The 12,894-nt window shown below is 35.8% G+C and overlaps 2 pseudogenes; both read left to right on the top strand.

The window, feature by feature from the left end:
• Positions 1 to 703: 703 nt before the first annotated feature.
• On the top strand, positions 704 to 3,175 carry LOC143389508 (tRNA (adenine(58)-N(1))-methyltransferase, mitochondrial pseudogene; annotated as a pseudogene).
• A 1,160-nt stretch (positions 3,176 to 4,335) lies between these two features.
• On the top strand, positions 4,336 to 11,061 carry LOC143389507 (chromatin modification-related protein MEAF6-like; annotated as a pseudogene).
• Positions 11,062 to 12,894: the final 1,833 nt, after the last annotated feature.

Here is a 12,894-nt window from a genome sequence, read left to right on the forward strand (position 1 = left end):
TCCATGTGCACACACACACACACACACACACACACACACACCCTGAACAAAGACTGAGGTCATGAGTTCTCCCTGTAATATATCACAAAGAAAAGAGGCCATGAAAGTTCAGTGCTCATTCATTCTGAGTCAAGCACAGTGACCCATTTTACAGATAAACATTTTATTTTCTTAGCTAATAAGTTATATTTTCTTATATACCAGAAATTATATAAAGAAATCAGAAGTGTCTTCAATATCTTATTTTCAGGTTAAATTTTTTTTCAATCCCATATGAAGGTATTTGCTACTATTTAACAGTATTACTTGTGGTGTTCTATAAAATAACCTCTTTTCATGATTTCAATTTGTTTAAAAAATAAAGTCAATGTAAATTTTTAAATTTCCTGTAGATATTATCTATATTCATTTCCAGGGTTTTTCCCTTCTAATTTCTGACTTTCTGATTTTATCCTTAAATTCATAAATTATATTCTAAGATAAAGTTAATTTGTCAATGAACACTGGATCCACCGGCACCATCAATCCCTCAGTCTAACTAGAGAGATTTTATTTCCACACAAGTGTCAAAGAAAAGTGGTTCTAATATTCTAATCTGTTGGAAAATGGTGTTACTAAAAGAAAGCTATACATTTTGTTTATTTTAATTTCAAATGTGCTTCTCTGCTCTCTTCACGTTTTCTTCCAACTCTGAAATAGAATCATGAATTCATGGATGAACAAGTCTTTGAAGAAAGCTGCATGGAAGTTACCACCGTTAACCATCCTTCAAGTCACAGCCCATCTCTCTCTTCACAACAAGGAGTCACCAGCACTTGCTGTTCACGTCAACACACAAAAAAACTTTCCGCATCCCAAATGCCAACTTATCTGGGAGTCATCGAGGCAGCGTGCAGGAGCTCAGCAAGATTATAATCAGGTGTGTGGACAGAACTCCTCTATCTAACAGGTACCTGGATGAACCTACTGGTTCACAGGCTCTGTCCCTGCTGTTACATTGCCACCTATAAGCAGGGAAGTCCCAGCTCCTAGGGCTGAGAAAGGGACAAAACTGTGCAGCAAGTAGGAGAAGGAGTCCACAGGCATATCCCTCGGGGTCAAAAATAGTAATTATGTCAGTATTCACAACAGGAAGAAGAAAAGATGACTAACAATGTTTTTATTGCTTCAACTCTACAATTTTTTGTTTGTTTGAGCAAGGACCTCTATACCCAGGAGCCCCATATGTAAACTCAAAGAGCCTGAAATGACAGTCAAAACTACTAAAAAGACAAGTGAAACTGACATCGATATGATTGAAAGTTATTCAATAGTACCTAAAATATACTAACATATTCAATGTAACAGTGAAAATTAAAACTATGCCTACACAAATCTTTTATTAACCTATACTTTTGATCCAAAAGATATTTTTTGGCCACATCAAATACAAAAGTCAATCTGATATCAAAAAGATAAGTTAAATTCTAAAATTGTTTACCAGTTAATTTATGGAAAATTTATGTGAAACTTTTACACTCATTTTCCCTTTACTTTTCATTATTTACTATTTTTTTACCATAAATATCTAATAAAAAGTAATACATTTAAATTATACATTAGAAAGATCAACTTCTGCCAAAATGTTTTGTACTTCATTCTTTTATTTGAAGAGCATATATTCTTAGAGTGACGCTCTATAAGTTCAGTCTTGCTTCTTTGTTGGCATTTAAGAAGCTATGTTGAGTTCTTCGAAGTCAGGGCTTGCTGGAGCTGCGGCGCCTGGGTAGGCTTCTGTGGCTCGGGGTCGATTCGACCCTGTGCGGCCTTGGCCGACCGCCTTTCCAAGAAGCGCAGTTACTGTGTTGCGAGTCCTCGCCTAGAGAAGTGCGAGATCCAGACAGAGAGCCAGAGGCGAAAAGCCCCCGACGCAGACTCGTCTCCACCTCTCCCTCTCCGCGTCCCAGGCACTGGGAACACGTGTCTTTCGTCACTGGAGACGCCGAGGGACGAGTCACCCCCTCGAGATCAAGCGAAGAGCGGGCTCAATTTGGTCCCGCATATTCGGAATCCGGGAATCTTCCGCTGACCCCCGTGCTTCAGTCCACTTTTGAGACCACAGAGCTTCACGACTCCTCTTCCTGCTCAACTTCCAGAGAGGGACCCTTTCGGGCTGGGGAGCTGATTTTAGCTGCGACTGGGAAAAGAGAAACACAATATAGAAAATTATTTAGGTTGAGCAATGTCGGGCACTTAAATAGTAGCTGGGGGTCAGTACCACACAGCGAGATCGTGGGGAAGTTCCCAAGCCAGGTACTGACGAGTTCCTGTGGTAAGAGTTTCATGCTGATGAGGCCGGCATTGGAAGATTATGTATTAATGATGAAAAGAGGGCCTGCCATCACATATCCAAAGGATATGAATATGATACTATCAATGATGGACATCGGCCCAGGTGATACTGTTTTGGAAGCTGGTTCGGGTTCTGGTGGAATGAGCTTGTTTTATCAAAAGCAGTTGGATTACAAGGACAAGTCATAAGTTTTGAGATACGGAAAGACCACCATTATCTAGCCAAGAAGAATTACAAGCACTGGCGTGATTCATGGAAATTAAGTCACATTGAAGAATGGCCAGACAATGTGAATTTTATTCATAAGGATATTTCTGGAGCAACTGAAGATATCAAATCTTTAACATTTGATGCCGTAGCATTGGATATGTTAAACCCTCAAGTTGCTTTGCCTGTTTTTATATCCAAATCTTAAACAGGGTGGTATATGTGCTGTATATCTAGCAAACATCACACAGGTCATTGAACTTTTAGATGGAATTCGCATCTGTGAACTTGCTCTCTCATGTGAAAAGATAAGTGAAGTCATTGTCAGAGATTGGTTGGTTTGCCTTGCAAAACAGAAAAAATGGAATTTTAGTTAAAAAAGTAGAACCTAAAATCAACAAAGATTTACAATTACATATCCAAAAGGAAACTGGAGTTGAAAGTGAGATTTGTTTTCAAGAGAATGAACATGAAGGTTCACATTCTGATTTTCCATATGGATCATTTCCCTATGTTGCCAGACCTATACATTGGCAAGCTGGTCATACAGCTTTTCTTGTCAAGTTGAGGAAGTTCCAACCACAACTTAACTGAGTATCCCAAATGATGGCAACCTATTTGAAGATGGGAAAATATCAAACTAGAACTTTAAGCTATAAATCACTACTTTCATAGATTAGTATTTTTAGCTGTTACTATGATTTGTATAACTTTTACATATAACTTTGAAAAATAACAAAAGCTAAAAAAAGATGTGAAACTTTGCAAAACTGCTTAAATGTCCCATTTTGACATATGTCTTGCATTTAGTTTTTGTAGTTAATGATTCCAAGTTGCTTTAGATGAGCCATCTTATTCTTCACTTCCTTTAAACCTCTCCATGGATTTGTCTGTCTTCATGAAATTAGTGTTCTTTCCTTTCTTTGATTGATGGTCTTTGGCTACTGAAATAAAATGCATTTTAAGATAAAAAAAAAAGAAGCTATGTTGAAAACCAAGATGAGATTCTGAATTCAGACTATGTTGATTTATAAAAATTGGACCACAATGTTAAAATTTAGGACAATGAAGATTTTTTGTCTTTAAGATATTTTACATCCATCATAAAACAAAGTAGAAAACGGTGACAGTTTTAAGAAGAAAATATTATGACATAAACATTTTAGCCATTTTCCATGAAAATAGTTTTAATTCCTGTTTATACTCTTCTTGATCCTTTTCCTTCCTCCTTCTCCCAAAGAGTATAACATACTGGTTAAGAATATCTTTTTAGAAAACCTTCAATTACTAAATGGGAACAGCTAACTTTTTTGGCTTCTTAAGATATGATCATCAATAAATTGAGGGCTTATTTGCATTATATACTTCAAAAAGACATAATAATGAAAGGAGATTGTGGACAAAGGAATTGAGAAATCACATGGCATATCAAACTCTGAGTCTCTATCTTAAAGTTATTTTACTTTGCTCAGTTCAGGTTGTCCAGATCTTACCTGGTCCTTTTTCTTCCTTACATTTATAATGCAGTTTGTATGAGAAAGAGTTGATCTGGCTTTAAGAATTGTCTTTAATGTTAATGAACTGGTTAATGTTCAAGATAATATATATTAAGTTTTGATGTTTCATATTACGTTTTGATGTTTCATTTTTACGTGATAATTTTCCTGAACATTTAAAATGCTACTTACAATCATTAAAATGTACATTTTTCAGCTTTATGATAAAAATTAAATAAATATCTTCTTTTCTTAAATCTATTTTTTTTCCTCATCAGTCGATCCAGCTTAAATGCCAAAATGGAAGACTGTGTTAAACTAAACTGTGAACAACCTTACGTGACTACAGCAATAATAAGCATCCCAACACCTCCAGTAACCACACCAGAAGCAGATGACAGGCCAGAGTCTCCCGAGTACTCAGGAGGAAATATTGTCAGGGTGTCTGCCTTGTAAGACAATTGTATTACAAGAGAATTTGAGCCCTGGCTGTGGAAAGAATCTCAATGTAGATGAAAGAAGAAAAATAAATAAAAAAAATAAATAAAAAATAAATAAATAAACGTTTTGCAGATTAAGACAGCAAAACAAGAAGGCTGATAGTGAAACAAAATAAATCTTCCAAACTCGAGGATGTGAATAAAACCACCAATGGCATTTCTAGACAGAGTTTGACCTGTTATATAGAGGAATATTCTGTGGCCCTTTGACTTTATGAATGAGCACAAAACAAATAAAATAAATCTTTGAACAAAATGTTCCAGTTGAATGCAAAACAAAAAAAAAACACGGAAAACATTTTGATAAAATTTTTTTCTGTTAAAACCATGAACATTGGCTATAATGAAGATTATTACATATGGGAAAAAACTCATACAACACATTTGTATTGACTGAAGGAAACCATCATAATGCATGCTAGAATTCTTTGGAGCAGTGATCTCTGTTTTCTTATATTGTCTTCAGAATAGGCATGATAAATCATAATTGTATAAAGGGGAATTTCTGTGCACTTACAACAAGCTGATTGTTCCATGGTGGGCTGTGCAAATAAACTCCTTTTAGAACTGCAGCATTTCTCATGGGGATGCTCACTAGTAAATCTGAAGTGTTCAGATAGTTCAGTATTATCATTTAACCTTGCACCTCGTGACTGTTACAACTGCAATAATTCACTGCACACATGTTGTATCAGGAATCAGGTTTTTTTGGTGGTTGTACTTTCCAGATTATAGGTACAGTAAGAGCCACATCCATAGAAAAACTTCTGGTGTTGAAAGGTTTAGGTGACTTTTTAATCCAAAAATACCATGTCATCCATGTTTTTCAGTAGTATTCTTTGGTCCACTGTATTGCTGTGACCCAGTGCATTCTCTATTTCTAGGGTACCTTTGTATTGGGTTCATTATCATCAGAGAAACTAGCATTCACTGTAGTTCAAGTGACTTTCCTACTTTTGTATTCCCCAATAAATTATCTTCTAAGTAGATTGTCATCAATCCCCTTGTCAAAAGCTAGAGAAAAGGAGTTGACTTCTATGAATTATCTCTAATGTCTTTGCTGTTTATGGAAAAGCCCAGATACTAGATATATTGGGATGTGTTTCCTGAAGAGTTGACTGGGACTAATATCACAGAATCGACGATCTCAGAATCTTACTTGATGTATTATTTATTTTGCTTTAGATCTCGAATACATGTTGAGAATATCTAATATGAATTGGAATGCAGAGATAAACGGGAGTGCTTCATGTTGCAGTATTTGATGAAAACATTCTGCCAATGCCATTCATGAAGGCGGCACCAATTTATCTCAGAAAGGTGCTGGCAAGGTGCTGCATTCTCCACGAAATTGGGAGGACAGGAGCTTGGTGATGCAAGACTGATTTCTGTGTACATTTAAGTGAAAAGTCTTTATAACTTTACACCCTTAAAATACATCAGCAGACGTGAATGTAAAAAAAGTTTTATGTCAAATAATGTTTTGTTCATTCCGAGCCACCCACCACTGTAAGGAATAAAGCTTAGTTTCTATACATGGAAAGGGTTAATAATTATCTCTCTATTATAGAGATCTTCAAATGCTTATCATAACTTATAAAAATTAATTAATCCAATCATTTTTGAGTGAAGTCAGAAATTCTTGCTTCCCATTTCTAGAATAGCTTCTAGAACTGTGCTGTGCACACAGTGGCTCTTAATAAACATTTGCTGAGTGAAAGTAAGATAAACTACTGTCTCATGGGAAGAATTGGCCTTATTCCTAGTATGTCTTTTAAAAAGCTACTAATCTTCCAGCAGTGTGAATATTACAATTATATTAACACCTGCCTCTTGTCACTTCATGCTTCTAGAGCAAATATATAGTGAAACTTCTTTGATGGCATTTATTGAGAACCTTTTTAAAAACTAGACAAAGGAATTACAATCAGGTATACTTAATGTCTTTTGATTCCCAACAAGAAGTTCTATTTTCAAGTTCTTGGTGATATATCAAGGAAAATGCAGTTAGGTTATTTTAGTTGACAATTCTGCCTCCTCTTTTCATTTATCACTTATCCAAAATACTAATTTCTTTATATATTTGGAAAATAAAAAACTTTTTGATATTTTAGGTGATTTAAAAAATATACTGTGTTGGTGGTGAGTGACTATTGATGGCTGTGTTAAGTGCATCTGTATTGTAAGTGAAATGTAATTATTTCTGTGTACCATATGGAGTAACTAAGGTCATTGTTTTGACAATTTTGTTTGAAGTTCATATATCTTATTTCAAAGGATAGCATAATACCTGCATTATGCTGGAAAAAAATAGACCTTTAGAGCATACTTAAATAAAACATGTGCATGCTTGAACAGGACAATGTGGTTGACTGTTGCCCTTTTTCCTTAGACTTCATTCCTTTACAAAATCTAAGATGCACAGCACTCATACCTGGGGGAAGCCTGTGACACGAATGGACTAGAACTCAACACTTAAACCTAGTCTGAACTGGTGGACACAGCAGCCTTACATCAACAATGGGAATGTAGGAAGAAACTTCAACAGAAAAATTAGGGTCATTTAAGTAAGGCCAGTTCCTGAATCTTATAAACTTCTTCATTACTACCACTTGGATTGGGCAAAATAAACTCTGAGATGGGCGTGGTGGCACATGCCTGTTATCCCAGTTGCTGAGGCATGAGGATCTCAAGTTCAACGCCAGCCTCAGGTAATTTATTGAGGCCCTAAGCAACTTAGCGAGACCCTGTCTCAAAATAAAAAATAAAAAAGGGCCTGGGACTGCTCAGTAGTTAAGCACCCCTAGGTTTAATTCCTGCTACCAAAAAAATAACGAAAGAAAATAAGTAAAAAATATATATATTTAAGCTATGAGATAGTAGTTTTGATCAGAATTCCATTAAGTTTTCAAAAGATTTTTTTCCTATATATGAAAACAGAGATTTGTCTAGCTATATGTGTGAATATTTAATGTATATATATATATATATATATATATATATATATATATTCTAAAAAATGAATATAAGCTTATGTATATGTATGAATAATATATATTTATAGGCTTACATTCATTTTAATAATGTGCACATATTGATGGTTTCTTTTTAATACCCTGAGAAAAAAGAGCAAGAAAATGTTAAGTGTTTATTAGTAAAAGAAGGAAAAATACAAAATAAATCTAAATCAGTTTAATAGGAACTGATTTAGCTAGTGCTGTGTATGATTTTTTGAGTGAATAGTTTCTGTATTTTCTTGTTAATTATTTTCCTTTATTGCCTTTGATTTATTGAGGTGTCAATCCTGCATTAAAAAGGTCCAACACACCTGCCTGCTCCTTCAACTTAGTTACAACATTGGCTTGGAAATAGCCTCCAGGAGTGATATTAATCAATGCCAGCAACATTTCTCAAAAGAATATAAAGGGTTCTTGATGTCAGATAGATGATCTGCAGAATCTTGTTAAAAAAAAAAAAAGCATGTTCTCTTGAATAGGATGTTATTAGGGTATTTGTTTTATTAACACACAAGTACAACATTGTTTATTGCACTGTATAAATATCATCAGAATTTTCAACACAATTGTGTAGGCACACCTAGTTATTTTTAAAATGAGGGTTTAAACTGATTTTACCTCACCTAATTGTGTTTGAGACAGTAAAACTTTATCCAAAGAGTTAATTTTTGAACAAGTTACCCTAAGACAATTATAAAACTTATTTTGTTGTCAAAGGTTTTCTGTTTGAAATACTGTGGGATCCATGGCTTCTAATGGTTGGTTTGTCACGTGGCCTTTACCCTCTTTTCTCCTCAACACTAATAATTTCTTTGGCAGGCGCCTCTTGTCCCTCATGATTTGTAACTGTGGTTTCTCTGTGGAAGTCCATTAGGTACCCACTGTGTATTCTACATGAAACTCCATTCATTGAATACTTGGGAGGGGCTAGATGTTGTGCTGATGCTAGAGAAACAGAGATTAAGAAACCAGACCAGGCCAGGCACGGTGGCACAAGTCTGCAATCCCAGAGGCTTAAGAGGCCAAGGCAGGAGGATCGAGAGTTCAAAGCCAGCATCAGCAAAAGCGAGGTGCTAAGCAACTCAGTGAAACCTTGTCTCTAAATAAAATACAAAATATGGCTGGGGATGTGCCTCAGTGGTCAAGTGCCCCTGAGTTTAATCCCTGGCACCAAAAAAAGAAAAAAGAAACCAGACCAAACCTCCTCAAGGGATTACATAGAAAAATAACTCAAAGTCCTCTATGCTTCACCCTGCTACTCACACTCTTAGAAGGCAGTGTCCTTTCAGCCATAGTGACAGGCAGTCTTCTGCCTCAGTCTCCTGAAGACATCTATTCAACAGGTGTTATAGGAGGACAGTGTTCTTCAAAGTGTTTTCTCAACTTTTTCCATCATGCTATTCAAATCCTCTTTCTGGTAGCAATAGTTCTATTATTATGGGGGTGAGGAGCCACCAAATGAATCTTGGAGGAAAAATAAGAAAGGAAAAACAAAATAAAACAAAAGATAAGAGAGGCAAAGCTTTACATGTAAGAGTTGAACATGTTTTTAAAAAATGAAAACAAAAACTAACCTTTACCAAGTATGCACTCTACCATTCCTACTGCAATGTGAGAGAAAGTGAAGAAAGCTGTTAAAATAGTTTTGCAGGAGTAACAATGCATCTGTGAATCCTAACATCATAAGCTCTATTGAAATATCTGAAAGAATGAGGCAACAAAATAGTACATCTGAGAAGAAAGGTAAGTTTCTTTCTTATGAGGAGAACTCACCACAAAGTAGGCTTTAGGGGTTTATGTCAATTCCAAAACATGGGAATGGTTGAAGGAGGGTATTGAATGAATGTGCTAAAGATCTACAGAGAGATTTGGAGCAACCCTGGGTGACAATGATAAACCTCTTGACAAGGGATACAAAGGAGGAGATTCTCATTGACAGGTAAACATTTTAAAATATGGTTTAAATCCTTTTAATTGCTTTCTTAGAGCTGTGAATAGCAGCTCCAAAGGTAGATTAACCTATTATCAATTTTTAATAATCATTCACTATTAGATTGCTCAGATATCTCTCAGACTCCCTGTACAACAGAGAACAGGACCCTAACACAGCAGAATAAGAAACTAGGGCTAAGAAACGACAAAAAGAAATACAAAGAATTGATGTTGAATGGACTGTGAATTGAATAAATGAACCTGTTTAATTTCCCAATCAGAAATACCTGCTTGGAGAGACAGAAGACTTGATAGACTTTGTATAAGAAGATATAAACAGGGATGGGGTTGTAGCTCAGTGGCAGAGCGCTTGCCTCACATTCGTGGGGCCCTGTGTTTGATCCTTAGCACCACATAAGAATAAATAAATAAAAGTAAAGATATTGTGTCCATCTACAATCAAAAAGGTATTAAGAATTTTTTAAAAAGAAGAAGATATAAACCTTTTAAAAGTAAAAATATCATGTACATCACAATTTTACATAGGACTCAATCTAAATTTATAATAGTGTCATCCTCAGTTAACCTGATAAGAAACCAATGTACAAACCATAGAATTAAAATCTTATTGCAGGCGGGCGGCAGCGGCGCGCAGGGACCGCCCCCAGCCTCGAGCCGCCGCCGCCTCAGCCCAACACGGCGATGCAAAACAAGGTGGCGCCACCGCAGATCCGCGGGAGCTGGCAGAGCTCCTGAAGCGGAAGCAGGAGCTGGCGGAAACACTGGCAAACTTGGAGAGACAGATCTATGCTTTTGAAGGAAGCTACCCGGAAGACACTGAGATGTATGCCAATATTATTCGTGGCTGGGATCGGTATCTGACCAACCAAAAAAACTCCAATAGCAAAAATGATAGAAGGAATCGGAAGTTTAAGGAAGCTGAGCGGCTCTTCAGTAAATCTTCAGTAAATCCTCAGTTACGTAGGCAGCTGTAGTAAGTGCATTGGCAGGAGTTCAGAACCAGCTCATTGAAAAGAGGGAGCCAGGAAGTGGGACAGAAAGTGATACTTCTCCAGACTTCCACAATCAGGAAAATGAGCCCAGCCAGGAGGACCCTGAGGATCTTGATGGATCTGTTCAGGGAGTGAAACCTCAGAAGGCTGCTTCTTCTACTTCCTCAGGGAGTCATCACAGCAGCCATAAAAAACGGAAGAATAAAAACTGGCACAGGACTATTAGAAGATTTATTAGTGCAGAAGCCTCCAGGCTGTAGAGCTCTGCTTCCCTTCTAAGACTTCATACAGATAAAGATAAACATCCTTCACCTGAGTGCGTGGCCATCCACCTCTGCTCTCCCAGACCCAGTGCCTGTGACTCTGAGTAGTTTGTTCTAGATGTTGTGACAAACATGTCATTTCTGTAAGACATCGGATCATTTGCTTTGTGTCATTTTTAGTAACAGAGCTGCAGGAAGACCAAGACATGCTTATAATCACAGCAAGTTGTTAACTGTGCATTTCTCCCTTCTTAGAATGAACATTTTTTCCCAAACTGGCTACTGCCAGCCACATCCGTGATCCCTGATGAGAAATATTCTCTGGTTTTCTTTTATGCTAAGTAGAACACAAGTCACAATGATGTAGGCTGTAAATATCTGGCATTCTCTTAATTTGTTGTGTTTTATTTTCTGTTGTTATTTTACCATCTCATTTTCTTTGGGGATTTTTTGTAATGCCTTTGTACAGCTCATACCTTCCTGCCAACATATCTGGTAATCTATTTAATGCAGTTGCCAATATTCCAACTGAAAATAATGTGACTTACCATAGTAAAATGGGAAACTTGGCTCTTTGTTTTCTTGCAGGAGGAAGGTAAAGAGTGTTTATTTAAAAATTACCTATCTCAAATCTTTGAGTTGAAAGCAGTTTCATGTTCAAGGAACAGGAAAATTGGAAAAACACAAGTTAAAATCAGTTATTTTAAAATAGATATTTTTATTCTTTTGTATAAATAAAATTTCACAGGCTTTGACTTCTCATGAAAAAAAAATCCTATTGCATCCTTTTCAGTATGCAGTTTCTTCAATACATTCACAGTGAGCACAAAATAATGATGATTAAAATAACCATGAAAAGATAAAAACAATAATAATTCCTGCTAACTTCATTGGGTCTTAAATATATGCCAGACACCGTGATAATCACTTCACATATACCATTCCATTTGGTAATTGTATTTCACATTTTCTTTGGAGAAAACTTGAACAATGAAAAATAATGAGTCCGGATTTTCCTAATTTAGATAATAAAACATTTTAAATGAAATCCTGTATTTAGGTGATAGAATTCTATTGTATAAAAATGTTGACGCTATTGCTTCTTGGAGACTAGAACAGAAACTAAAGGAAATGTTGGGAGACCCAGAGGGAGGCTGGTTATAGTCATAATCTAGTGGTTGCAAAGTCATTACAAAAGACAATCAGTTTGTCTTCCCATTGTGTCCATAATTTCTTTCTTACCTTGAAAAATGTACTAATAATTTCATGGTTAACTATTGGTAAGTTAAAAAAAATGGAAAACAACTAGGAAATATATTGCTGGTCTAATTGACAAAGATTTTTCCAACAACTCCATCTTGGTACAGCATACACATTGAGTTTTTTTTTTTTTGTTTGTTTGTTTTTTTTTTTTTTTTTTTTTACAGCAACAGACAGAATTGTGTGTTAGAGTATCCTCCCTGTCTCACTCCCCTATCTAAACAAAGCCTGCTAAACCTTTCAAAGTTGATGGTCAGGGCTATAGTTTAAGCTTGTATATCTAGTTGACTCACAGTTCAACTCCTAGAGGCTAATGATAATGGAACAGAAATGCTTTGGAATTAATGTCAGTAACCATAATTCCCGTTCTTGATTATCTTTTGTATCTATCTAAATTGTTGCAGGCAAACATTTCAGAAAGTGACAGCAAAATGTCTATTGGCATTTAATACCACATGCAAAATAAGGTGCAGCGAGATTCAAATTGGCAAAATAACTGCATAATTCAGTATTTCAAATTAATATGGTACAATTAAAGATATTCCTGGATTTTTTCATCCTCATAAAGAATTCCAAATTTTTTTCTGTCTGTCATTGATATTTTTTATTTGTACCCCCCAAAATAAAAAGCTTCAATAAAGGTGTAAATACCGACATTTGATTTATATGGAACTGTAGAAAATTTAATGTACCTTTTAAAATGGTACTTGGATATAACTACTTGCCATAAAACTTCTTCTTTGGGTTTCATAGTTTGCTTGTTTTATGCTCCAAAATAACTCTGCTTTATTAATAATATCTCTTTACCTTCCACTTCAGTCTTCCCCTTTCTAGGACTTGAATAGTAAATGTGTTATTCACTGAATTAATGTTA

The sequence above is a fragment of the Callospermophilus lateralis genome, unplaced genomic scaffold (genome assembly GCF_048772815.1).
Source record: "Callospermophilus lateralis isolate mCalLat2 unplaced genomic scaffold, mCalLat2.hap1 Scaffold_63, whole genome shotgun sequence".
NCBI classification, from domain to species: Eukaryota; Metazoa; Chordata; class Mammalia; order Rodentia; family Sciuridae; genus Callospermophilus; species Callospermophilus lateralis.